Raw genomic sequence first — 27,559 nt, 5'->3', positions numbered from 1 at the left:
ATATTGTGCTCACTTGCACCACTGTGGAAGAGCGGAATGACAGAACACAGCGAATGTGCAAGGAAAGGCAGGGATAGACTGATACTACCAACCCCCTATTGCTAGCAAGTTTTCTACTGATTGAGAGATGCTGACAGGACAGTCAGTTTAGTGTGAAACAAGAACAAGCAAAGGCCTCTTTTGAAGGTAGTCACACTTGCAGCAATAGTAGCTGGTATTGGGTTAATTCAACTGAAGCTTGTGAGCCACCGTCTTGAAAGAAAGAACAAATAACTAGCACACATATTTCTTAGTGTGCTAGATTAACTCTTGAATTAATAATTCTTGTTTCTGATTGGTGCAGGTATGTTTTCATCATCCAGAAGTCATACCAAGAAAGAGAGAATGCTCCTGAGAGCTCTGTCATCACCAAGGTGAAAGGGATTGCAATCTCAAATTCCTCCATGGGAAGAAAAATATGGGATGTTGCAGAATATGTCAACCCACCAGAGGTGAGGGCTGGAAGACACTGATTCTTGCAGGAGTACATTTCTATGGGTGTTAGCAGCTCTTGGGTGTTTTCAACTGTCTTCTTCATTTGTGAGCCTAGATACTCAGGCTATTCAAATTTGGATGAAATTCAGGCCAAGTACAATACTGCCCTCTTATGTGAATCTCACCAGCAGGAATCACTTCATTGTGATCAGGAGCAGGATTCTGGGCTGATACTTTACCTCCCTAGCCCAGGGACACTATGGCCAACTATAGCCCCACAACTGCAATTCTAGCTGAGATCAGCTGTCACTTTTGGGATTCTTTGATCATTTGTTCACAGAAAGGAAAAAAAAGTACATTTAAAGCAAGAAAAATAATAATTTGCATTTCTATAGCACCTTTCACAACCTCGGGACATCCCAAAGTGCTTTACAGCCAATTAAGTACTTTTGTAGTGTAGTCACTGTTGTCATGTAGAAAATGGGGCAGTCAATTTAAGGGTTGTGTTTTAATCACACGAGTTTGTAAAAAAAATACATTAAGACAAAAAATGGCTAAAATGCTAATTTTCCCCAAAGACAGTAAACAATAAGCAATTCATTAGTTTGACTCAGAAATCAACAAACCCCTCATACTCATTGTGTTGGTAGGTCCCTGGTTCCGGGTGCTCAGCTGAGGTTGTCTAGCACAGGTTCTGCTCTCTGCTTCTGAACAAGGGGACATAAAAGATAGGAACAGAGACACAGAAGCGGTCAGGTTTTAAAACAGAAAGCTGCATGGGCGAGTTCTAACCAGGCTAGAACGAGAATGCAGGAAGGTAGTTAGGAGTTATTTTGTTTACATCAAGCAAGACAACTCCCTGATTTGGGGAAGTGTAGCGAGTTGGTTATTTTTGCATTATTACATGAAGACAAATGTTACAGATTGAACTAAGTTGAGTTTGATCACAACTGTTGCTGTGTATGTTCACTCACTCTGAAATAAAGTAGCTGAATGATTTGCATCTGGTTACATCTTACCAAGTGCTTCCTCAGTCTGCCTTCAGAAAGTTTGGAGAGGCACATATGCAAAAAACATGAATATCCATTTAAGATCACATGGGTGTACTGTTGTTAGACACAGGGTTATGTCATTGTATAGTTAGGTATTGGACAGTAAGGGCACGCCCCTAAACATAGGATGCTCATACTGCTTATGCAAGTGAATGGCACCGCTGCACCTGAGAGAATATCTAACCCAAGACCCTAAACTTGTAACATAACATAAATTAGTATAGACTGAGAATCGAACCCAGGACTTTTTTGCCTGTATGGTTCTGTACCATAAAACACGGTGTATTTACCCCTTCAACCAATAGGGATGTTGTCTTCCCCATGTATTCCTCTGTGTTAACTCAAAGCTTGCTTCATAATTTAGAAGCAAGAAGAGCCAACTGAGGATATAAGAGATGATACTAAATAGAGACAGGTAAAAATCTTCTAATAAAAGAAAGAAGTGCATTTATATAGCAAGTCCACAAGAGGTCCCAAACTGCTTCACAGCCAGTGAAGTACTTTGCAAGTGTAGTCACTGCTGTAATGCAGGCAAACGCGGCAGCCCATTTATGCACAACAAAGTCCCATAAATAACAATGATAGCTGTTTCTATTTTTGGTGATGTTGGTTGAGGGATAAATGTTGCCCAAGACACTGGGAGAACTCCCCTGCTCCTCTTCAAATAGTGCCATGGAATCTTTTACGTTCACCTGAGAAGCAGACAGTCTTGGTTTAACGTCTCAGTTGAAAGATGGCACCTCTGACAGGGAACACTCCTTCAGTACTGCGTTCAAGTGCCAGCCTGGATTATGTGCTCAAGTCCCTGGTGTGGGGCTTTAACACATGACCTCCTGACTCGGAAGCAAGCTACCACTGAGCCAAGGCAAACACCAACACTGAAATTTTACAGGAATGTTTTTTGCGGATTTGTGTCATTCCTTTACTGTACGAGTTGGAAGGGAAGCTTCATGACAACCGAGTACACACCATCCACACAGCACCTCGTGCGACCCGTTTTCAAAATCATAATTTAACACAGGAAGTGTTTAAAGAATATTGCCTCCTCTATCCCCCACCTGCAGAGAATTAATCCAACTGTCTCCTACCTCTCCTGATGGAATTCCAGTGCCTTCTAAACTGCTCTCATGGAACCCTAGTGCTTTCCAACTACCTTGACCTAATGGCCCGTGCCTCTTACCTGACCCGATGGAACCCCAGCTTTTCTCACTCGCCCTAATGGGACTCCAGTGCTGATCACTTTCTCTGATGGTCCACAGTGCTTCTGACTTGCTCCAATGGGATCCTAGCGTGTCTCAATTGCCCCAATGAAACCCAATTTACTTTTTGAGATGTTGAGCAATAAACAAGGAGATGTCAAGACATAGCGCTGGACTTGCCCTACACCACCAGAGGTCTCAATCGATAAATTCTAATTCTGTAACCATTTTTCAATCCAGGGTCGAGATATTTTCAGCATCACTGTGCGAACTATGACAACCCCATTACAGAGACTGAACACCTGTCCTGAGGTAAGACAGAAGGTTTACTAGGCTCATTAGCCCGAAAATTCCTCCAAGTGGGGAAGGGGATCTGCCAGTTTCCCTTATCTCTGATGATAGACCAGCAGTGTCCCCAGGAAAGCAGTAGAGACCTGGATGTGGTGCATCTCGACTGCCTTTGGGCATTTCATAAATGCCTTGTAGGAAGGCAGAACCTCAGTCCACTCCTTACAAGGCAAATGACAGATGGGGGACAGAGCTAGGAGTGGGGATTCCCTAAACTAGGAGTTCCTGCTTCTCAGACTCCAGTGGAATCCGGTGCAGTAGTGGCGGTCGGTATCCTGAGTGAGGGGAGACATACCAGACTCCCAAGGGCATATGGGGGCCCCACCAGTGGGTTCCAGGTCAAGTACCTGGACCCCCAAAGATAATTTTAAAAAACTGCAGATCAGTCCTTTGTTCAGGGGCTCAGTAGGACCATTGCTGGGGTCTAGTGGGGTATGGGCTGGGTAACACCCCCAACAGGTAGGAAAGTGCCAAAGTTTCCGGCAGGCATGGGCAGGGGCCAGAGATGTGCCCAAAGTGGCGCTTGCTCTTGCCTGACCCATGCCAATGAAGCGCCCTCCCACTGACCTGCAAACTCCAGTGAGGTCACCGCTGAAGATCACCATCAGGCACAATCCCAATGTAATACAAAAGCAAAATACTGCAGGAAATCTGAAATAAAAACAGAAAATGCTGGAAACACTCCGCAGGTCAGGCAGCACCTGTGGAGAGAGAAACAGAACGTTTCAGGACGATGACCTTTCATCAGAACTGGAAAAGGTTAGAGATGTAACAGGTTTTAAACAAGGACAGAGGCAGGGAAAGGGGGAGGGGAGGAAAGAACAAAAGGGAAGGTCTGTGATAGGGTGGAAGGCAGGAGAGATTAAATGACAAAAGGGATGACGGTGAAAGGAGATGGTAACGGGACAAGTAAAGAAACAAAAGATGAGTCTAGAGGAGGTGTAAATGGGAATAGCAGAAGCATCAGCAACAGCTGCCATCAAAAAAGTGGGGCAGAGGTTATGATTTGAAATTTGTCGAACTTGGTGTTGAGTTCGGAAGGCTGTAAACATAAGAACATAAGAAATAGGAGCAGGAGTAGGCCAATCGGCCCCTTGAGCCTGCTCCGCCATTCAATAAGATCATGGCTGATCTGATCCTAACCGCCAATCCACTATCACAGAACCATCTCCTGAATCTAACAGAATTAGACACACGAAATAGGAGCAGTATCAGGCTACACAGCCCCTGGGCCCACTCCGCTACCCACAGGGCCATGACCGATCCGAACCTAGACTCATGTCCAAATTCCTGCCCGCTCCCCGTAACCCTTAATTCCCTTTACTTCTAGGAAACTGTCTATTTCTGTTTTAAATTTATGTAATGATGTAGCTTCCACAGCTTTTTGGGGCAGCATATTCCATGGACCTACCACCCTCAGTGAAGTAGTTCCTCCTCATCTCAGTTTTGAAAGAGCAGCCCCTTATTCTAAGACTATGCCCCCTAGTTCTAATTTCACCCATCATCGGGAACATCTTCCCCGCATCCACCCGATCCAACCCCTTCACAATCTTATATGTTTCAATAAGATCGCCTCTCATTCTTCTGAACTCCAATGAGTAGAGTCCCAATCTACTCAACCTCTCCTCATATGTCCATCCCCTCATCCCCGGGATCAACCGAGTGAACCTTCTTTGTGCTGACTCGAGAGCAAGTATGTCCTTTCTTAAGTATGGACACCAAAACTGTACGCAGTATTCCAGGTGCGGTCTCACCAATACCTTGTACAACTGAAAGTGCTTAAAAGAAAGATGAGATGTTGTTCCTCGAGCTTATGTTGAGATTCATTGGAACAGTGTAGGAGGCTGTGGACAGAGAGGTCAGAGAGGGAGTGTTCCGGAGAATTAAAATGACAGACGATCGGAAGCTCAGGGTCACGCTTGCGGACTGAACGGAGGTGTTCCGCAAAGCGGCCACCCAATCTGCGTTTGGTCTCCTAAATGATAGAGGAGACCGCATCGTGAGCAGCAAATACAGTATACTAAATTGAAAAAAGTAACCTTAGCTCCAGTGGAAAAAGTCCTGAATTCTCGAGCTTCTTGTCATGATTGTAACCTCTTATCCCTGGTAACATCCTAGTGAATCTAAGCGGTATCTTTTCTATAGCTTTTATATCCTTCCTATAAAGGATGCTCAAAACTGTACACAATACTTCAATTGCAGCCTAAGATCTTTTAGAAGTTCAACATTACCTCCTTGTTTTTGTATTCAATGCCCTAAACACAACACCAAGGCCGCAAAATTCCAGTGCTTAGCCCCAGCAGTTAAGGCCGGTTTCCGGGAAAAAATGGTGGCCGCCTCGCTTCCGCCGACTTCTGGCATGGGCTGCGCTGGTCGCCATCTTGGGAAGGGCGTTAGCGCAGCTGTTGCCTGTGTGGGGCGGAAGAATTCAAATGAGGCAGATCGTGATGTTAATCAGCATGAAACGCTGAATTGCCACACAACATGCCATTTTGGACATCGCCGCTCCACTGTTCGCCCTCTCCTAAACACGCACCAGCTGAACGTGCATTCACTGCACAAGGGGATAAATGTGAGGTTATCCACTTTGGTGGCAAAAACAGGAAGGCAGATTATTATCTGAATGGCAATAGATTAGGAGAAGGGGAAGTGCAAAGAGACCTGGGTGTTCTTGTGCACCAGTCGCTGAAGGTAAGCATGCAGGTGCATCAGGCGGTTAAGAAGGCAAATGGTATGTTGGCCTTCGTAGCAAGAGGGTTCGAGTACAGGAACAAGGATGTCTTGCTACAGCTGTACAGGGCCTTGGTGAGACCGCACCTTGAGTATTGTGTGCAGTTTTGGTCGCCTTACCTGAGGAAGGACGTTCTTGCCATGGAAGGAGTACAGCGAAGATTCACCAGGCTGATACCTGGGATGGCAGGAATGGCGTATGAGGAGAGATTGTGTTGATTGAGCTTATACTCACTGGAGTTTAGAAGATTGAGAGGGGATCTCATCGAAACCTATAAAATTCTGTCAGGCCTGGACAGACTAGATGCAGGAAGGATGTTTCTGATGGCCGTGGAGTCCAGAACCAGGGGTCATAGTCTAAGGATAAGGGCCATTTAGGACTGAAATGAGGAGGAATTTCTTCACCCAGAGAGTGGTGAACCTGTGGAATTCTCTGCCACAGAGGGCGGTGGAGGCCAGTTCATTAAATATATTCAAAAAGGAGTTGGATATATTTCTTAAGGCTAAAGGGATCAAGGGATATGGGGAGAAGGCAGGGACAGGGTACTGAATTTGGATGATCAGCCATGATCTCATTGAATGGCGGAGCAGGCTCGAAGGGCCGAATGGCCTACTCCTGCTCCTATCTTCTATGTTTCTATGACCCCCCACCAGCGCTGTTTAAAGGGACACAATCCAACTTTGAGGTAAGTTTCTTTTTGGTTTTGTACTAGATCCCGTACTGTTTTTCAGTAGTGCCTCAGTGTAAGCAAAATATAATGTTGGGAAAGTGTGCAGGGAGTGCTGCTGGATGTTGGGAAGGCATTGGCTCTTAAAGGAAGGCCTCTGACTACATCACTTGCTCCCAGTCATGGGGGCTCTACTTGCTGTCCCCCTCGTGCTGCAGCATGACAGGGGGACGGAGCAGATGCAGCAAAGACAAGCTTCTCACAAAGGGAGGAGGAGGCGAGGGAGGAGGGCTCTCAGCAGGAGGCGTTACTCACCTAAGGTCTTCAGGGAGCACTTCTCCTACCTGCACTTAAGCCAGGAGCAGTGTGTTTGGAGGATCTGCTTCACCAGGGCGGTGGTCACAGCACTCTTCCACCTCTTGGAATCAGATCTGCAGCCTCAGAGCAGGGTGATGACAGCGCTGCCAGTGGCCCTCAAGGTGACCGTGACCCTGAATTTTTTTGTTAACGGATCCTTTCAGGCTGGAACAGGCGACATAGCCAACTTCTTGCAGTTCGCTGTCCATTTCTGCATCCGGGACATCACAGAAGCTCTGTACTCCAGGAGAGGTGATTTCATTGTCTTCTCTCTGAACAGAGAGAAGCAGGAGGAGCACACACGTGGCTTTGCCTGGATATTGGGCTTCCCCATGGTGCAGGGCGCCATTGACTGCACACATATGGCTTTGCGGATGCGGCTTATCAATTTTGAGATGTACCACAACCGCAAAGGCTACCGCTCTCTTAATGTGCAGTTGGTGTGCGACCACGCCCAGCGTGATGGTGAATGCCCGGTATCTTGGCACCAGCCATGATGCCTTCATCCTGCGCCAGTCCGCTGTGCCAGCAATCTTCCAGCCACCACATCGAACCCGAGGGTGGCTGCTCGGAGACAAGGGCTATCCACTACAAGAGTCGCTGCCACTCCCACTCCCCCGGGGCAGTGTCTCAGCATTCCTAACCATCTGTTGTCACACAGATTGCATGGCAGCACGCTGATTTTGCATGACAGAAGTCTGAGCTTCCACTGCAGCAATCAGACGTTGGGTCACTTCTGCTTGTGCTGCAATGGGAGCTGCGACATTTCCAATCACACCCAGCATCATGGTTGAATCCATAATTTCTCTAATGGATTGCCCATCGTTTCCATCCTGGAAATCATGGGCTCCAAGCTCTGTGCAAAGCACCGTGCAACGTTGGAGCTGGACTCCTCCAGGTTCCTTGACAGTGACAAGAGGCTCTCTGGCAGGCCTGCCATTGCACCAAGCATTTGTGTGTCCATGGCCATCACCCACCCCATCGAAGTCCTTATCTGAGTCCTGTGCAGCAGAACTCGTGTGTGACCTCACCCTCCGGGGAGCTGGCACCTATGCTACCTTTTCCCCTTGGCCTGGCTGCAGCCCACTCGTGCTCAGTGACTCACCACGTGCAGATCCTGCCCCATACTACCCTATAAAATTCATGCTGTCCCATTTTCTGAGCTGGTGCCTGGGAGTGTCCGATCGAGTGACGGTGCCTCTTCTCCATCACTCTCCTCCTCTACTTCTGGCTGAAGACGTTGGGCTGCTAGCAGTTCTTTTGTATCTGAAAGGAGAAAGGCATAAGGGTCGGTTTGTGGTGAGGGGAGGGGGAAAGCAAGACATCATCAGCAGCTTGTAAGTGAGAAGAGATTGTGGAATGAGGGGGAAGGGAGATGCGAGAAGAAGGATTAGGTGTGAGCGTACCGTCATCATCAATGGTTTCAGCATCACCCCGGGCCACGGCCTCAGTGTCGGCCCCTCCAGTTATCTCCAGCACAGTCTCCTCCATGGGGATTAGGTTGTGCAGTCGTTGCTACTCTCTCCGATTAAAACAATTACCCTCTCTCACCCTGGCCGCTCCCCCTGGTACGGCCCTCATCTTTGCTCCCTTAAGTCCGAAGAATGCAGACTTGAACAGATATGGCGGACAACTGGTTTAGCCATGCACCGCCAGATCTGGCTGGACCACATAAAGTATCATCGGGTCGTGCTCTCATCTGCCAATATTGCTCACTATTCCAGAATCATTCTGGAATGCAAAGATAAACCCCGGCTCCTATTCTCTACTGCTAACCATCATCTTAAACCCCCCTTCCCTCTCTCCTCCACCCTCACCTCCGACAACAAGTGTGAGGAGCTCATGGACTTCTTTGTCTCTAAGATTGAGACCATCCGTTCAGCTGCCTCTGCCACTTCCCTTCCTTCCCCTAGCCCACTGGGCCAAACTTCCTGTAAGGTTGCCCCCTGGTCTAGCCCTGAATTCACATCTTTCTCCAATTTCTCTCTGATCTCCCCTCATGACCTCTCTGTGCTCATCTTGTCCATGTGATCCACCTCCTGCTCCCTCGACCCTATTCCCACCATACTGCTGACCACCCAATTTCCTTTTCTGGTCTCCATGTTAGCTGACATTGTTAGCAGTTCTCTCTCCTCAGGTGCTGTCCCCCTCTCCCTCAAATCTGCCATCATCACCCCTCTCAAAAAAGCAACCCTTGACCCCTCCGTCCTTGCAAACTACCGCCCCATCTCCAACCTCCCTTTCCTCTCCAAAGTCCTTGAATATTTTGTCGCCTCCCAAATCCATGCCTATCTTTCCCTCAATTCCATGTTTGAATCTCTCCAATCAGGTTTCCGCCCTTGCCACAGTTTCGAAACGGCTCTCATCAAAGTCACAAATGACATCCTTTGTGACTGTGACAAATGTAAACTATCCCTCCTCGTCCTTCTTGACTTGTCTGCAGCCTTTGACACGGTTGACCACTCCATCCTTCTCCAACGCCTCTCCACCGTCGTCCAGCTGGGTGGGACTGCACTCGCCTGGTTCCATTCTTATCTATCGAATCGTAGCCAGAGAATCACCTGCAACGGCTTCTCTTCCTGCTCCTGCATCATTATCTCTGGTGTCCCCCAAGGATCTATCCTTGGCCCCCTCCGATTTCCCATCAACATGTTGCCCCTTGGCGACATCATCCGAAAACACAGCGTCAATTTCCACATGTACGCTGACACCCAGCTCTACCTCACTACCACTTCTTTCAACTCCTCCACGATCTCTAAATTGTCAGACTGCTTGTCCAACATCCAGTTCTGGGTGAGCAGAAATTTTCTCCAATTAAATATTGGGAAGACCGAACCATTGTTTTCAGTTCCCACCACAAACTCCGTTCCCTAGCCACTGACTCCATCCCTCTCCCTAACATCTGTCTAAAGCTGAACCACACTGTTCGCAACCTTGGTGTCATATTTGACCCTGAAATGAGCTTCCGACCACATATCCACAGCATAACTAGAAACGCCTATTCCCACCTCCGTAACATTGCCCGTCTCCGCCCTTGCCTCAGCTCATCCGCTGCTGAAACCCTCATCCATGCCTTTGTTGCTTCTAGACTTGACTATTCCAATGCACTCCTGGCTGGCCTCCCACATTCTACCCTACGTAAACTTGAGGTCATCAAAAACTCGCTGCCCATGTCCTAACTCGCACCAATCCCGTTCGCCCATCACCCCTGTGCTCGCTGACCTACATTGGCTCTCGGTTAAACAACACCTCGATTTCAAAATCCTCATCCTTGTTTTCAAATCCCTCCATGGCCTCGCCCCCTCCCTATCTCTGTAATCTCCTTCAGCCCCACAACTCCCACGAGATATCTGTGCTCCTCTAATTCTGGCCTCTTGAGCATCCCTGATTATAATCGCTCAACCATTGGTGGCCGTGCCTTCTTTTGCCTAGGACCTAAGCTCTGGAATTCCCTGCCTAAACCTCTCCACCTCGCTACCTCTCTTTCCTCCTTTAAGATGCTCCTTAAAACCTACCTCTTTGACGAAGCTTTTGGTCACCTGCCCTAATTTATCCTTATGTGGATCGGTGTCAAATTTTTTGTCTTTTAATACTCCTGTGAAGTGCCTTGGGACGTTTTACTACATTAAAGGCACTATATAAATACAAGTTGTTGTTGTGAACGACCTTGGCCTGCAAGAGAAAGGGAAGTGTGTCAGTGTGTGTAGTGCAATATGTTTGGGTGCTGTGCCTGTCATGGTTGAATAGCTGGCAGTGTGCGCAAGGTGTGAGGTGTGGGTGTGAGGCTTGCAGCAGTGGTAAATGTGCGAGGGTGAAGTGAAGCAATGATTGTGAGGTATGAGTCGTGATTGCTAGAGATTGTTGGTAGTTGAGTAATAGGGGTGTGGTGCATTGAGCAGTGTGTGAGGCAAGTGGTGCAGTTGGTGGGATATGGCGTTTGAAGGTGCATTCACTCACCTTGACCACTCGAGTAAGGTCATTAAACCTCTTGCGGCACTGGATCCAGGTCCTGGGGGCAACACTGGTGGCACTGATGGCTTCCGCTATTTCCTCCTACGGTGTGCCTGGAAGGCCTCCTGCCCCCCTGCGGTTACAGGACCTGTCTCCTCCTGTACACCCTCTGCACCAAGGCCTCCAGTGCTGCATCGGAGAACCGAGGTGCATGCTCTCTCCCCTGTTGAGACATATTTATTTGACTAGCTCCACCAAGAATGAGGTCCTTCTGATTCAGAGCACCTCCCCTTTAAGAAGTGCAGAACAGCCTGTGACTCTGCAGACAACCTTTAAATGGAGAGCAGACTGCGCAGAATATTGGGCCCCCTGTTGAGAGCCGAGCCAACCAGCAGCATGTTTAGTGTTGAGCTCAGCGCTCCAATCATTACAATGAGCAGGCAGCATGAATTTTGTGTGCTGCCTGTACTACAGTCAATGGGCGCCGGCCGATCACGCATCACGATTCCCGCGCCCATTTTCTGGCCTAATCGAATTTTGCCCCCCCGGGAATTCTACTTGCCCATCAGTCAGCTCAGGGCAGTCATAAATCACTTCGGACATGATAGTCACCCGATTCTACAGCACATTAAGTTGTAGATGCTGCCGCTGAGGAGCACGATACGTGTTTGTCCATATTCTCCACGTGGTCAGTTCTCAGTCTCATTGGTTTTAATGAAAGATGCCATCTGTAACATTAACCTGTCTTTTCTTTTGCAGATGCTGTACATTTACAGCACTTTCACTTTTTTTATTTCAGATTTCTCACTGCTCTTTGTATCGGTTCTTGTAATTGGATGTTATAGAATCCTAATTTAATGGGGCGAAACATTGTTCCAAGGATTGTAGTTTAATTGTGGTTTGTTGACATTTTAGGACTGCGTCCCCAATTTAAAAACATTTTCTTTAAAATTTAAAACTTTTCCTTTAACAAAAGTGGTTATTTCCCTATTAAATTCTTCCTTAGAGTGACCATGTTCCTGGATCTACATGCACGTCTGACTTAGATTGTGTGGTTGGAGAAATGGAATTGCTTGGAAATGATACAGTATGAACAGACTAGTGTGAGGGGGGAGGGTGTAAGATTATCACGGATCAGTTGGTTTTTAGAATACTTGTTTTCTATCTTTAGTGATCTAATCATCAGTGATGGATTTATTATTGTGTGTAAGAATTAAATGTAAAATGGCTGTATTTGTAAACTGTATGTAATGGTAGCCTAAATTATATCAGACATGTAACCATTTGCCTATAATTAAAGTCTGTGAGGAAACCGAAACCCAGACAGCCTGGGGTGAGAAGGAAGCCTGCTATAGTTGAATAGGGAATCTGTGAGTGATTTAACAAAAATTGGATATTAGCCAACAGTAAGGATGGGGCATAGAGTGGAGCTGGCTATATATGGGAACCAAGATCTGTTGTAGTTGTAACCATGTTGGAATGTTATGAGAATGAAAAAGGGAGGACTGGTGTCTGGCTGTAAGCTCAAACATGGGCCTCTACAGGACCATCAAGGACGCCTACTCTCTCTAGTATGGAGACATGTTGCCATAACTGTCCCAGATATCAGTCTTGGTGGTCAAAAACAGATGACCTTACGTGGCGGGGTGGCGGGGGGGAGTGGGAGTTGAAGGACAGGCGAGTAATAAGAGGTGGAATGAGTTACATAATCATTATGTCATTAAACATTATGGACGGAAAATATTCTTTTAGGTTCCTAACTTCCTAAATGCAGAGTGGGGAAGCAAGGCAAGGAGTCTGTCGCATATTGCAAGCTTCAGGAACTTTGCTCTGACTGCTGAATGCTCTGACGGGTATTGCCTGTCCCTGTGGACTTGGGAACTGCCCTTCCTTAAGAATCACTCTTTTAATCTGCAAAACATTTGTACTTCTCTCTCCACAGGTACTGCCCCCTTCCCTTCATATCTGGCGTCATCACCCCTCTCCTCAAAAAAAAAAAAACACCTTTGACCCCTTTGTCCTTGCAAACTACTGCCCCATCTCCAACCTCCCTTTCCTCTTCAAATTCCTTGAATGTACTGTTGCCTCCCAAATCCGACCACATATCCGTGCCGTCACCAAGGCCACCTACTTCCACCTCTGTGACATCGCCTGACTCCAACCCTGCTTCAGCTCATCTGCTGCTGAAACCCTCATCCATGCCTTTGTTACCTCTAGACTTGACTATTCCAGTGTTCTCCTGGCCAGCCTCCCATCTTCCATCCACCATAAACTTGAGCTCATCCAAAACTGCTGCCCGTATCCTAACTCGCACCAAGTCCTGTTCACCCATCACCCCAGTGGTCACTGACCGACATTGGCTCCCAGTCCGGCAGCGCCTCAATTTTAAAATTCTCATCCTTGTTTTCAAATCCTTCCATGGCCTCGCCCCTCTCTATCTCTGTAACCTCCTCTAGCCCTACAAACCTCCAAGACCTCTACTCTCCTCCAATTCTGGCCTCTTCTGCATCCTCTATTTTAATTGTTCCGCCATTGGCGGCCATGCTTTCAGCTGCCTAGGCTCTAAGCTGTGGATTTCCCTCCCTAAACCTCTCTGCCTCTTTTTCCTCCTTTAAAGTTCCACCTGAAGCAATGAGCTTCCTCTGCTGACATCATTTTAACAAACGAGTTTGAATAAACATTGTTTTAATAAAAAGATTAATTTAAAAGTTTGGGTTGTAATCAATAATGTTTACAATGTATTTCCCTGCACAGGAATGAAAACCAGGAGATGTGTAACTTACCATGACTCGATAAAGACATGTGAGGTCTACGCTTGGTGCCCAGTGGAGAATGGACCATCTATAAGGTGGCACAAAACGCTTGAAAGTTGCTGCTTATTACTAGTCACTGGTGTAGTTGTGGCAGACTGCTCAAAATGGGATTCAACAGTAACTCAATGGTAGTTATTCCAAAATGGCTTCCAGGCACAACCTGACTTTACTCAAATGTAAGAAGTCACACAACACCAGATTATAGTCCAACAGCTTTATTTGAAATCACAAGCTTTCGGAGCGCTGCTCCTTCTTCAGGTGAAGTGGAGAAATGCATAAAGACACAGCTTATATAGTCAGAGAATCATGTCAGATGTTTACAGGTAACCTTTCCAACTGCCATTTATCGCACCTCGGCAGAGAGATAATCACAGCAGTCAAAAGGTGTGAATGGTGTCCAAACAGGTCAGTCAGGGAAACATTACATCAAAGAACAATGAGGTGGGGTCACAAGGGGTCAAATATTGCAGATGCTGGGGTCTGTATGAAAAACAAAAAAACAGGCTTCCACCCTAACAGCTTCCACCCTAACCACGTTAAAGAAGCCATCCCCTATGGACAAGCCCTGCGAATACACAGGATCTGCTCAGACGAGGAGGAACGCGATGGACACCTACAGACACTGAAAGACGCCCTTGTAAGAATGGGATATGACGCTCGACTCGTCGATCGACAGTTCCGACGGGCCACAGCGAAAAATCGCATAGACCTCCTCAGAAGACAAACACGGGACACAACCAACAGAGTACCCTTCGTCGTCCAGAACTTCCCCGGAGCGGAGAAACTACGCCATGTTCTTTGCAGCCTTCAACATGTCATCGATGACGACGAACACCTCGCTAAGGCCATCCCCACGCCTCCACTACTCGCTTTCAAACAGCCGCCTAACCTCAAACAGACCATCGTTCGCAGCAAATTACCCAGCTTTCAGGAGAACAGCGACCACGACACCACACAACCCTGCCACAGCAACCTCTGCAAGACATGCCAGATCATCAACACAGATACCATCATCACACGTGAGGACACCACCCACCAGGTACATGGTACATACTCATGTGACTCGGCCAACGTTGTCTACCTCATACGTTGCAGGAAAGGATGCCCCGGAGCATGGTACATCGGCGAGACCATGCAGACACTGCGACAACGGATGAACGGACACCGCGCAACAATCACCAGGCAGGAGTGTTCCCTCCCAGTCGGGGAACACTTCAGCAGTCAAGGACATTCAGCCTCCGATCTTCGGGTAAGCATTCTCCAAGGTGGCCTTCGAGACACACGACAACGCAAAATCGTCGAGCAGAAACTGATAGCCAAGTTCCGCACTCATGAGGACGGCCTCAACCGAGATCTTGGGTTCATGTCACGCTACATGTAACCCCACCTGATGCAGGGTCATCCAGACTCGAGTCGACATTGGCTTGTTCTCTCTACACAGATGCGGCCGGACCTGCTGTGATTTCCAGCCAAAAAAAATGTTTTTTGTCTTTTTTTGTTTTTCATACAGACCCCAGCATCTGCAATATTTGACCCCTTGTGACCCCACCTCATTGTTCTTTGATGTAATGTTTCCCTGACTGACCTGTTTGGACACCATTCACACCTTTGACTGCTGTGATTATCTCTCTGCCGAGGTGCGATAAATGGCAGTTGGAAAGGTTACCTGTAAACATCTGACATGATTCTCTGACTATATAAGCTGTGTCTTTATGCATTTCTCCACTTCACCTGAAGAAGGAGCAGCGCTCCGAAAGCTTGTGATTTCAAATAAAGCTGTTGGACTATAACCTGGTGTTGTGTGACTTCTTACATTTGTCCACCCCAGTCCAACTCCGGCATCTCCACACCATGACTTTACTCAGCAATGGGCTGCTGTAACTAAATATCAGGCAGATGGAATGAAATGGCTGTAACAACTGTGCCCCAGGTGGAATCAAGTCTTGTTCTCACTGATGTCTGTTAATGCAGTGTCCAAAATGAGTTGGGTGCAAGGCATGGAAGTCCTGAAAAGGGAACAGAAGAATACAAGCCTAAATTGACAATAGAGATTAAAAGAAACTTTTCCCCACAGAATAGTGAATATATGGAACAGATTCCCAGCTATGCGATGCATTTTTATTGGTCTTACTCCAGCAGCAGGGGCAGTGTGCAGTGGGCTTTGCATCTGTCTGAGTCACACTAACTTCAGGTTTCCTGTCCCATTACTCATTCAGGTTGAGCTCCCAGCAGGGAGACTGCCAGTCACAGGGAGCTCATTGATTGGCATACCTGGCAGTGCAGCAGCCAAAATAGAGTCCCGAGATTTCTGGAGGCAGCAGAAATCTCAGAACCAGTTGGGGGAGGAGTAAGTCTATCCGAGTTTGCAGATGACACTAAGGCCTAGAAATTGGGTATAGCCCCGTTTGGGGCGCTAGTTCTGGCGAAGCGCAAAGCCTAGCGCCAGTCGCGATTTAGCGCCACCTGGCACGATATTGGGTCGTTGCGCCCCTGAGGGTGATTGCGGCGCTAAATCAGGCACTGCACGAGGCTCTTAAGGCGCTAACCCGGCGGAGCAACCCAATTTAGCGGCAGCGGGGCACAGTGCAGGTGCTGTCAATAATCACTTTCCCTGAGACACACTGGCACCGGCCAGCTCTTAAAGGGGCAGGTCAATTGGCATCACCAGACACACTCACTGCCTTGTAGGCCTTCAAAGCGGTGGGAGCCTAACTGTGGTGCACCAGCCTAGCAAGACATGGAAAGGGTGAGGCAGAGGGCGGAACACCTCACTGATGGGGCATTGGATGCTTTGGTTGGCGCAGTGGAATCAAGGCCAAGGAAGATGGTCGGAATGTGATTTATGTTTTGGACAGTCTCCCGGGTGTGAGAGGCAGTTATGTGTCAGTGTTGCTTTCTGTTGCCATAGCTTTTTCATGTTTGAAGGAATCACATTTTGTGTAATGAAACACTTTCTTCATTTACAATGGCCATGCCTTCTATTTACATGCATCTTGCCCTTCACAGGCTTGGGGGTATCAGACCGGTTCCATTCCTGTTCTTGGAATGGCAGCAAGCATTCCGTGAGAGGGGCCTAGAAGCTACTTCTGATCAGCCTCTGACGTGCAGCCTGAGAAGAGCTGCTCGCGTAGAAGTTCAGGCCAGCAGGCATCTTCTCAGCCACCAACAGAGATGTCCTTCACCTTATCTGAGGCTGCAGATCTGGCTGAAGCAGCTGGCACAGCACAGTCACCACCTCCTTTCTAAATCGCAGCCTTCTGACACACTGCTCCTCCGGCATGTTCATGTAGGAAAACTGCTGTCGGAAAACCCTGCCAGTGTAAGGTCTGCTGTGGCGACGTCTGCTGGCCCTCCTCCGTTTGGCCATGCCCGCCCCCCTCTCCCAGCATCTCAGTGCCCTTTCCAGATGATTCAGCAGCAGGACGTTCCCCTCCAATGCAGCCCCCATAATAAGTGCCCACAGGAAGGTTCCCCGTTGTCAAGGCTCACCAACAGCAAGGTGATGGTCAGAAGGCTGAAGATCGTCTGCCTGCGCTGTCTCAGTGGTCAGATGGCTCTCAGTGTGCAGCTCAGCAACTCTTTGTAGCTCTCGATAAAGTTGTGCTCCAAAAATGGCTGCCGCTTTTAAACCACACCAGTCCCCTTTAAATAACGCTCCTCCAGCCCGAGAGCGACTTGGTAAGGTCCAGGAAAGCTGTCACTATTAGCGCCAGGCGCTACGGAGGGGGGCGCCACTGAATTTCCGGTCCGGGGCACCCAAAAGGCGTTGCACACTCAAATGACGTCCTAATCAGCCTGCGCCCATGAGCGGGCGCTAAGATTTAGTGCCGGCGCTAAATGCATGCTCAATATGGGGCTAGGCGCCTTGCGCCCGCCTGGAAATTGGCTAGCGCCCCACTTCTCAGCCTCTTTAGGCGTTAATCAGTGGCGCTAACAACCGAATTTCTCCCCCTAAGTTAAGAAGCACTGTAAGTTGTGTAGTTGGGAACAGGAAGTTACAAAGCTACGTAGACAGACTAAGTGAGTAGGCAAAACTTTGGCAGATGGATATACACATTTCATGGGGACTTCACTGAGGATTGCATACACCTGCAGAGACATCACTGAAAGCTTTATACATGTATGGGTCATCACTGGGGATTATCACTGGGAATTTGCTCCAGGGTTCTCCTGATTAGCTACCGTAACTTTGCTGGTAGATCAGTGGAAACCCTGTTTATGGGTCTGTCTGGAGCTTCCGCTGATCTTCCACTGAAGTTACAGTGGATGAGTGGGAGAATCCCTCAGGAAATTCCCAGTGTATGTACTTATTTAGGGACATCACTGAGCGTTATATACATATGTAGGGGTATTACTGAGGTTTATGTATGTGTATTGCAGACACTTTTGAGGGTATGTACTTGAATAAAGGACATGACTGAAGGTTACATATGGCTTTACTGAGGCAGCTGTAAAACTACAGCTGCCTCAGCTGTGGCCAGCTAACTCAGTAAAGGTTATTGGATCAACTCTGAGTTCTTTCTGGTCTGTATGGCTCAGCTATTCACTGCTGTAATCGTCTAAGCAATCAGGAGCTGTATTATATCTACATATACTAGTCAATGCTGTGGTGTTGCACAGGATTATTCTGATAAAATGGTCTCCCTCTTAACTCTGTGTCGTCTTAGTGTTGGTGTCTTTCTGCTAACGGAAGCTCCCACCGTTCCAATGACGATATTTGCTTTGTACAGGTCAGGTGGAGATTCTGCCATTACAAGGCATATCAAAACCTCCTAGAAACAGTGGAGATCTAGCACAATTGGTTCTTCACCATTTTCTGGTGGTTCTGCCTGTTTCCCACCAGAGTTGCAGTGGGAGACTGGTAGAATATCTACAGATCTTTGGGCCCATCAAGCCGAAGCCCAGGTTTTTGGGAGAGACTGAAGTAGAAACTTTAGTGAAGATATTGGGCCGTATTTTCTGATCGGAGGCTTCCTGCGTGCGAAGGCCTCCGACCTGGAAAAATCTACAGATTTACCCGAGGGCTCCCGAGGTCCGGACACTTCCGATCCTGGGCCTTTCCAATGGGAAATGCGCAGGGCCCACGTATCCCAGAGGCACATGCGGTTCACAAGGGTCCCTGGGATCACGTGGGCCATGGGGAGCCAATTAAAGAAGGGAATCTCCCTTCATACACTTGACAGACAGACCCGTCAAATATATGAATGGAGATCACCCCAAAACACTAAAACATTAAATAAAATTTAAAAAACTACATCACATTTTTAAAATTAGTTGAAATTACAATAAATTAAATATTGTAAACAAAAATTTAATTTTTTGAAAGAAATAATTGAAGTTTTTTATGGGGCTAAAAATAAACTTACCTTTTTTGAGATTATTTAAAAATGATAAATGAGTGGGAAAAAAATGATTTTTTAAAACTTTTTTAAAATCTTAGGCTGGTAAAAGCAAGGCCGTACGCCTGCTTTTACCAGGCGTAAGATTTCTAAGAGTTTTCAGCGGGTGGAGGTTCTCCAGAAAGCGGAACCCTCCGCCCGCAGAGGCCCTTCTCCAGGGCAGGCCTCCGATCTGCCAAGAGCATTCCTGACAGTTCGGAAATGCCGGTTTTCAGCGCATGCGCTTGGCATGCATGAAACTGGCATTTCCGATGTACCTACGGGTGTGTACACAGCTCATACACACCCGTAGGGATCGGAACATACGACCCATTAAAAGACAAGAAGACTATTCAATGGATTAAATTAACCATGTTATGGGGAAATATGTAATTTATTTGATTTTCTTTCCTTTTGTTTAAAGCTTCATTTTGGACATTAGAAATTTCAGTTAGAGGAAAAAATGGCGGATGACATTTCTTTCAGAAAGCATTTTCAGTATTTTATGGGGAAAGGATAGATATGAGTACCTTGCAAGGTGTCACTGAAACAGTGGGTGTTGGGTGAGAGAATTGTGGCACCTTCCACACTGAAAATCCTGTCACAGCACCACCTACAGGTGCAACAACTTGCACTTATATAATGCATTAAATGTAGAAAAACATCCCAAGTTGTTTCATAGAAAAAGGATACAAAGCCAAAGATGAAGCGATGAGGAGGGCTGACCAAAAGCTTGGTCAGAGAAATGGGTTTTAGGAAGGGTTTTAAAGGAGAAGGACTGGAGGGGTTTGGGAGGGAATTCCAGAGCAGGGGGTCTATGCCACCGAAAGCATGGCCACCAATGGTGTGAAGTGGGGTGGGGTGGGGGGCTTGTAGATAGGGGAGGGAAAGGTCATGAAATGAGTTCAGCATCAGAAGAAGAATTTTAAACTTCAGTTATTGAGGGACTGGAAGCCACTTTAGCTCAGTAAGGACAGGGAGATGGATGTCTGCATAGGACTTGGTGCGGGATACATAGAGGAACATAAGTACAGGAGTGGGCCATTCAGCCCCTGAACCTGTTCCGGCATTCAATTTGATTATGGCTGATCTGTACCTCAACTCTATTTACCCGCTTTGCTCCGCATCCCTTTATGCCCTTACCTAACAAAAATCTAGCGATCCTAGTCTGGAAAAATCCAATCAAACCAGCATTCACATCCTTTTAGGGGCAAGAACTCCAATTTCCATAACCCTATGTGGGAAAAACTGTTTCCTGAATTCACTCCTACATGGCCTAGCTTCACTTGTAAGATTATGCCCTCTTGTTCTGGAATCCCCACAAGCTGAAATATCAAATCCAGTTATCATTTTCTAGAGCTCGATTATAGCACCCTAAAACCATCTAAACACAAAGAAATACAAGCCAAGTTTATGTAATGTGTCCTCAAAATTTAGCCATTTAAGCCCTTTTCTGATAAATCTGTGCTGCACCCCTTCCACGGCCAATGTATCTTTCCTGAGGTTTGGTCCTCAAAACTGATTATAATACTCCAGATGTGTTTGACCAAGGCTCTGTACAACTGAAGCTTCAGTGAGTCTCTCCCTCTGTCTCTGCTCCTTCAGTGAATCTCTTCCTCTGTTTCTGCTCCTTCAGTGAATCTCTTCCTCTGTCACTGATCCTTCAGTGAGTCTCTCCCTCTGTCTCTGATCCTTCAGTGAGTCTCTCCCTCTGTCTCTGATCCTTCAGTGAATCTCTTCCTCTGTCTCTGATCCTTCAGTGAGTCTCTCCCTCTGACTGATCCTTCAGTGAGTCTCTCCCTCTGTCACTGATCCTTCAGTGAACCTCTCCCTCTGTCTCTGATCCTTCAGTAAGTCTCTTCCTCTGTCTCTGATCCTTCAGGGAGTCCCTCCCTCTGTCTCTGATCCCTCAGTGAGACTCTCCTTCTGTCTCTGATCCCTCAGTGAGTCTCTCCCTCTGTCTCTGATCCTTCAGTGAGTCTCTTCCTCTCCCTCTGATCCTCCAGGGAGTCTCTCCCTCTGTCACTGATCCTTCAGTGAGTCTCTCCCTCTGTCTCTGATCCTTCAGGGAGTCTCTCCCTCTGTCTCTGATCCTTCAGGGAGTCTCTCCCTCTGTCTCTGATCCTTCAGGGAGACTCTCCCTCTGTCTCTGATCCTTCAGCGAGTCCCTCCCTCTGTCTCTGATCCCTCAGTGAGACTCTCCTTCTGTCTCTGATCCCTCAGTGAGTCTCTCCCTCTGTCTCTGATCCTTCAGTGAGTCTCTTCCTCTCCCTCTGATCCTCCAGGGAGTCTCTCCCTCTGTCACTGATCCTTCAGTGAGTCTCTCCTTCTGTCTCTGATCACAAGAATGTAAGAAGTAAGAGCAGGAGTAGGCCATATGGCCACTCGAGCCTGCTCCGCCATTCAATAAGATCACGGCTAATCATCCATCTCAACTCCACATTCCTGCCTGATCTCCATATCCCTTGATTCCCCTAGAGTCCAAATATCTAACTATACCTGTATCAACCTTGAATATATTCGAAGAATCAGCATTCATAGCCCTCTGGGGCATAGAATTCCAAAGATTCACAAACGTCTGAGTGAAGAAATTCTTCCTCATCTCAATCTCAAATGGCCTACCCCTTATCCTGAGACTATGCCCCCTAGTTCTAGACACTCCAGCCAAGGGAAACAACCTCTCAGCATCTGCCCTGTCAATCCCCTTCAGAATCTTGTATGTTTCAATGAGATCACCTGTCATTCTAAACTCCAGAGAGTATAGGCCCATTCTACACAATCTCTCATCATAGGACAGCCCTCTCATCCCAGGAATCAATCTAGTGAACCTTCATTGCACCGCCTCCAAGGCAAGTATATCCTTCCTTAGATAAGGAGACTAAAACTGTGCACAGTACGTCAGGTGTGGTCTCACCAAGGCCCTGTACAATTGTAGCAAGACTTCCTTACTCTTATACTCCAACCCCCTTGCAATAAAGGCCAACATGCCATTTGCCTTCCTTATTGCTTGCTGAACCTGCATGCTAGCTTTCTGTGTTTCTTGCACGAGGACACCCAAATTTCTCTGAACACCAACATTTGAAAGTTTCTCACCATTTTAAAAATATTCTGTTTTTCTATTCTTCCTACCAAAGTGAATAACCTCACATTTCCCTACATTATACTCCACCTGCCACCTTACTGCCCACTCACTTAGTCTATCTATATCCCTTTGCAGACCCTTTGTGTTCTCCTCACAGCTTACTGTCCCACCTAGCTTTGTATCATCAGCAAACTTGGATACATTACGCTCGGTCCCTTCATCTAGGTCATTAATATAGATTGTAAATAGCTGAGGCCCCAAAACTGGTCCTTGCGGCACCCCACTAGTTACAGCCTGCCAATCTGAAAAAGATCCGTTTATCCCTACTCTCTGTTTTCTGTCCGTTAACCAATCCTCTATCCATGCTACTATATTACCCCCAAACCCATGAGCCCTAATCTTGCGTGGCAGCTTATTGAATGCCTTTTGGAAATCCAAATATACTACATCCACTGGTTCCCCTTTATCTACCCTGCCTGTTACATCCTCAAAAAACTCTAATAAATTTGTCAAACACGATTTCCCTTTCATAAAACCATGTTGATTCTGCCTAATCATGTTATGATTTTCTAAGTGACTTGATACCACTTCCTAAACAATGGATTCCAGCATTTTCCCGATGAGGGAGTCTCTCCCTCTGTCTCTGATCCTTCAGGGAGTCTCTCCCTCTGTCTCTGATCCTTCAGTGAGTCTCTCCCTCTGTCTCTGATCCTTCAGTGAGTCTCTCCCTCTGTCTCTGATCCTTCAGGGAGTCTCTCCCTCTGTGACTGATCCTTCAGTGAGTCTCTCCCTCTGTCTCTTATCCTTCAGTGAGTCTCTCCCTCTGTCTCTGATCCTTCAGGGAGTCTCTCCCTCTGTCTCTGATCCTCAGTGAGTCTCTCCCTCTGTCTCTGATCCTTCAGTGAGTCTCTCCCTCTGTGACTGATCCTTCAGGGAGTCTCTCCCTCTGTGACTGATCCTTCAGTGAGTCTCTCCCTCTGTGACTGATCCTTCAGGGAGTCTCTCCCTCTGTCACTGATCCTTCAGTGAGTCTCTCCCTCTGTCTCTGATCCTTCAGGGAGTCTCTCCCTCGGTCTCTGATCCTTCAGTGAGACTCTCCCTCTGTCTCTGATCCTTCAGAGAGTCTCTCCCTCTGTGACTGATCCTTCAGGGAGTCTCTCCCTCTGTCTCTGATCCTTCAGTGAGTCTCTCCCTCTGTCTCTGATCCCTCAGGGAGTCTCTCCCTCTGTCTCTGATCCTTCAGGGAGTCTCTCCCTCTGTCTCTGATCCTTCAGTGAGTCTCTCCCTCTGTCTCTGGTCCTTCAGTGAGTCTCTCCCTCTGTCTCTGATCCTTCAGTGAGTCTCTCCCTCTGCCTCTGATCCTTCAGGTATTGGAGGATAAGGTTGACACTTTTATAATGCGATCTCCTGTAAGAGCAGGTTGACATAGTTTGCATGTCCAACATACCAAATTTTCTTTGCTATAGATAGTGGGAATATCGTTGTATAAACTGGAGTTAATAAATAAGATTATGTTTAATTTAACAATTTATTTATTTTTCAATAATTTATAAAGCTTCACTTTTAAAACCAGGAATGATTGATATTTTATTAAAATAAAGATAGAAAGTTATTGGGTTATATTTTGCATGAATAACAATTTTAGACAGTCCTAACTTTGGGAAAAAATGCTCAGTTTATTGATTTATTGAACAGAATGTAACTTTTTAAAATACTATCAGGATTGTTGACTGTAAGCAATTCTGATTCTGTCGTGTTATTTATTCTTTATAATTTCTGACATTTTTATTCCCAGAGGAAACGTTCAGGAAAATAGAGAACTAAGTTATTTGAGAAGTTGTATATTTGATGAGGACACCAACCCCTATTGTCCTATTTTCCCATTGAGCTTCATTATTGAGAAAACAGGAGAGACTTTCGATAACCTCAGCAAAACGGTACAGCTATTTACGTTAATTGTTCTATAAACTTAGGTACCAAGAGTGTAATTTCTCTCTGTGACCTCACACTCATTAACTCTAAAACATAACAACAGGTTAGAACTGAGCCTGTTCTTTATATGAGGCCTTTGTGAATTTGAAAAAAAGACTTGCATTTATGTCGGCCTTATTGAGTTTCTTAGAAACAATACAAAATGCTAACACCATGGGCGTGATCTTGCCAGCCCTGGGGAGGCGGGTACAGAGGCGGGATTGCCAGGAAAATGGCAGAATCTCCAACCCGCCTCCGTGCCATCTTGCCAGGAGGCGGGTAGCCGACCCGCGCCGGGTCCCGTCTCCTTGGAGGCGGCAAGGGGATTACAGCCACTTAACAGCCTATTAACAGGCAGTTAACAGGCAGATAAGAGGATTATCCCCATTTTACCCACACAAGTGCGGGCTTCCCGAAGGCTGCGAACCCCGCCAGGGTCAGCGAGGCGAGCAGTGGGTCTGCGGGGGTCGGAGGGGTGGAAAAGTGCGCTGTGAAGGTAAGTGATGGGTGCAAGCGTGGAGAGGTGAGTATGTGAGGTAAGTGGAAAGTGTTAGAAAAAGTTTACTTACCTTTGTTCCTTCCTGCAGGCTTCAATCATTGGGGATGCGGAGAGTCTCGCACCTAATTTCAACCATCTAATTTCTGCTAAAGAAAGAGGTTTGATGAGTCTTAAATACAATAACTCATCAAACTACAGAGAACGTCAGTGTTTGACAGCGTCACAGAGCTATCAAACGATGACGATTCATCTGTCAAAAATTGAAATATCATACGCTGACGTTCTCTGTAACCGGCTTCCCCTTAATTGGCCTGCTGGGCGGGCTTAACTAGGTCAATCAAGGGAAAATAGCGTGGGTTGGCCACAAGTCGATGGAGGCAGGACTAAAACCCTACAAGTTGGAGTCCCGCCTCCAAAAGCTCCCCATTGGCAAAATCCAGCCCCATGTAATAACAGCTTAATTTGAAATGCAGTGACTGTTCATATGTTGACAAACACAGTAGCCACTTTGCATGCTACAAAAGCTAATAATATGAATGACCAATTAATTGGTACAGCACACAAACAGGTCACTCGGCCCAACAGCTCCATGCCGGTGTTTATGCTCCACACGAGCTTCCTCCCACCCTTCTTCAACAAACCCCATCAACATATCCTTCTATTCCTTTCTCTCGTGTAGTTATTTAGGTTTCCCTTAAATGCCTCTATGCTAGTCGCCTCAACTACTCCTTGTGGCGGCGAGTTCCACATTCCAACCGCTCTCTGGGTAAAGAGGTTTCTCCTGAAATCCCTATTGAATTTGTAAGTAACTATCTTATATTTATGGCCCCTAGTTCTTGTATCTCCTGCAAGTGGAAGCATCTTCTCTACGTCTACCCTATCAAATCCTTTCCTAATCTTAAAGACCTCTATCAGGACACTCCTCTGTCGTCTCTTTTCTAGAGAGAAGAGCCCCAGCCTGTTCAAACTTACTTGATGGGTATAACCTCTCGATTGTGGTATCAATCTAGTAAATCTTTTTGCACCTTCTCCAGTGCCTCTATATCCTTTTTATAATATGGAGACCAGAACTGTTCATGTACTTGGAGAAAGTTACAGTGAATCGTCAACTGGAGCCAGTCCTCCTATTTCACCATCTCCAGCCCCCTCTTTGGCTTCTCTCCCCACATCTGTAAGGCTTTCTCCTCATATATGTTAAAAGAATGAATGTTCGGGGTTCCTCCTTCTCTTTGTGCGCCTGCGTTCCCTCCTCCAATTGACGAAGACCCAGTGCCAAGTGCTTATCGTGCTGGAAACTTGCCTCCAATATGCAAATGAACCTGACCCCAGAAATATGTTCAGGGTCAACACATTACATGTTGGGTGCATGCTCTTTTCACAATGCCTCACTTCCAGTTAGGCTTACTATTATTTCTTGGAAGAATTTTAAGAAAACTTAAGAGAAACCATGAAGATGAAACAGTTCAATTTTAGCAACAGTTTCATCTTAATGGAATTGACTTTACCAAGCAATGAATTGGGAAACCTTACCAGCATTAGATCTTGGGGTCTCCAAGTGAGTATTACCTTTCAGTGTTGTAGAAACAGTGCTTATTAAAAAGGAGTGCTCCTGATCTGCCTTTAATCACCACCAAACACCCGCTTAACATATTAACCCGTGGCTCTTGTTCTGCCATTATTGTTGAGTTTTGTTACAATTGTTGATTTATTGAATGGACAGACTTGCATTTGCTCAGAATTCTGCAGGCATTTGTGCAGTTGCACACCCATCAATGCTTCCACCATAAAGATTTATTACAAACATAAGAAAGAATGGAACAACAAAAGGCCATTTGGACTATCAATGCCACTCATTCTGTAGACTAAGTACAATTTACTCTATTATGGATTTTAGTCTTCTCTTAGGCAGTCCCTCGGAACCGAGGATGACTTGCTTCCACATTAAAAATGAGTTCGCAGGTGACTGATGAGTCCAATGTGGGACCTACAGTCTCTGTCACAGGTGGGGCAGACGGTGGTTGAAGGGGCGGCTGGGTGGGGTGCTTGGGTTGACGTGCGCTCCTTGCATTGCCTGCGCTTGGCTTCCGCTTGCTCCCAGCGAAGAGACTCGAGGTGATCGGCGCCTTCCCGGATGCTTCTCCTCCACTTTGTGCGGTCTTGGGCCAGGGATTCCCAGGTGTCGGTGGGGATGTTACACTTTTTCAAGGAGTCTTTGAGGGTGTCTCCTCTGCCCACCTGGGGCTCTATTGCTGTGCCGGCGCTCCGAGTAGAGCGCTTGCTTTGGGAGTCTCGTATCAGGCATGCGGACAATGTGACCCGTCCATCGGAGCTGATTGAGCGTGGTCAAAGCTTCGTTGCTGGGGATGTTGGCCTGTGCAAGAACACTGACGTTGGTGCGCCTATCCTGCCAATGGGTTTACAGGATCTTGCAGAGACAGCGTTGATGGTACCTCTCTAGTGCTTTGAGGTGCCTGCTGTACATGGTCCATGTCTCTGAGGCATACAGCAGGGCGGGTATCACTGCTGCTCTGTAGACCATGAGCTTAGTGCCGGGTTTGAGGTCCTGGTCTTCAAACACTCTCTTCCTCATTTTAGTGCACTCACCTAATCTGAAGGAAAGTTCTGCATAGATACTCTCTGATCACCAAAAATAATCAAGCAAAAGTCCAGAATATTCATCCATCCTTCCACTTCCAATATTCCACTTCTGCCTCCTGTCCTCCAGAAAAATCCCACTCTAGCCCTCTGGGCCCCACAGCATAAAACAGTTGTGTGACACGGAGTATCTGATCATGAAAAAAAATTACGTGGCGGGGCGGGGTGGGGTGGTGGGGGATTGCACTCAGTCTCTAGTGATGCATTGATTCCACTCTTATCCTTTATCTGTTTGTTTCTGTATAATACAGGGAGGAATTCTGGGAGTAATTATAAGCTGGATCTGTGACCTGGATAAGTCAGCTTCAGAATGTAACCCTCATTATTCCTTTAGGAGGCTCGATTCCAGTTCTAAAAGTAACAGCAGCTCCTTCGGATATAA

The 27,559-nt window shown here is 46.9% G+C and overlaps 1 long non-coding RNA gene across 1 annotated transcript; it reads left to right on the top strand.

Annotated features, from left to right (window-relative positions):
• The first annotated feature begins 349 nt into the window (after nucleotides 1-349).
• LOC147104256 (uncharacterized) lies at nucleotides 350-27,559 on the top strand. Its single transcript, XR_015072293.1, has 5 exons — nucleotides 350-491; nucleotides 2,966-3,037; nucleotides 13,534-13,627; nucleotides 23,848-23,989; nucleotides 27,429-27,559. It is a non-coding gene; the product is annotated as an uncharacterized LOC147104256 (long non-coding RNA).

The sequence above is a fragment of the Somniosus microcephalus genome, chromosome 19 (genome assembly GCF_052327205.1).
Source record: "Somniosus microcephalus isolate GS21.2 chromosome 19, FLI_Smic_1.0, whole genome shotgun sequence".
NCBI classification, from domain to species: Eukaryota; Metazoa; Chordata; class Chondrichthyes; order Squaliformes; family Somniosidae; genus Somniosus; species Somniosus microcephalus.
Note: the sequence above shows the minus strand (reverse complement) of the source record. Positions and strands in the feature narration are given on the sequence as shown.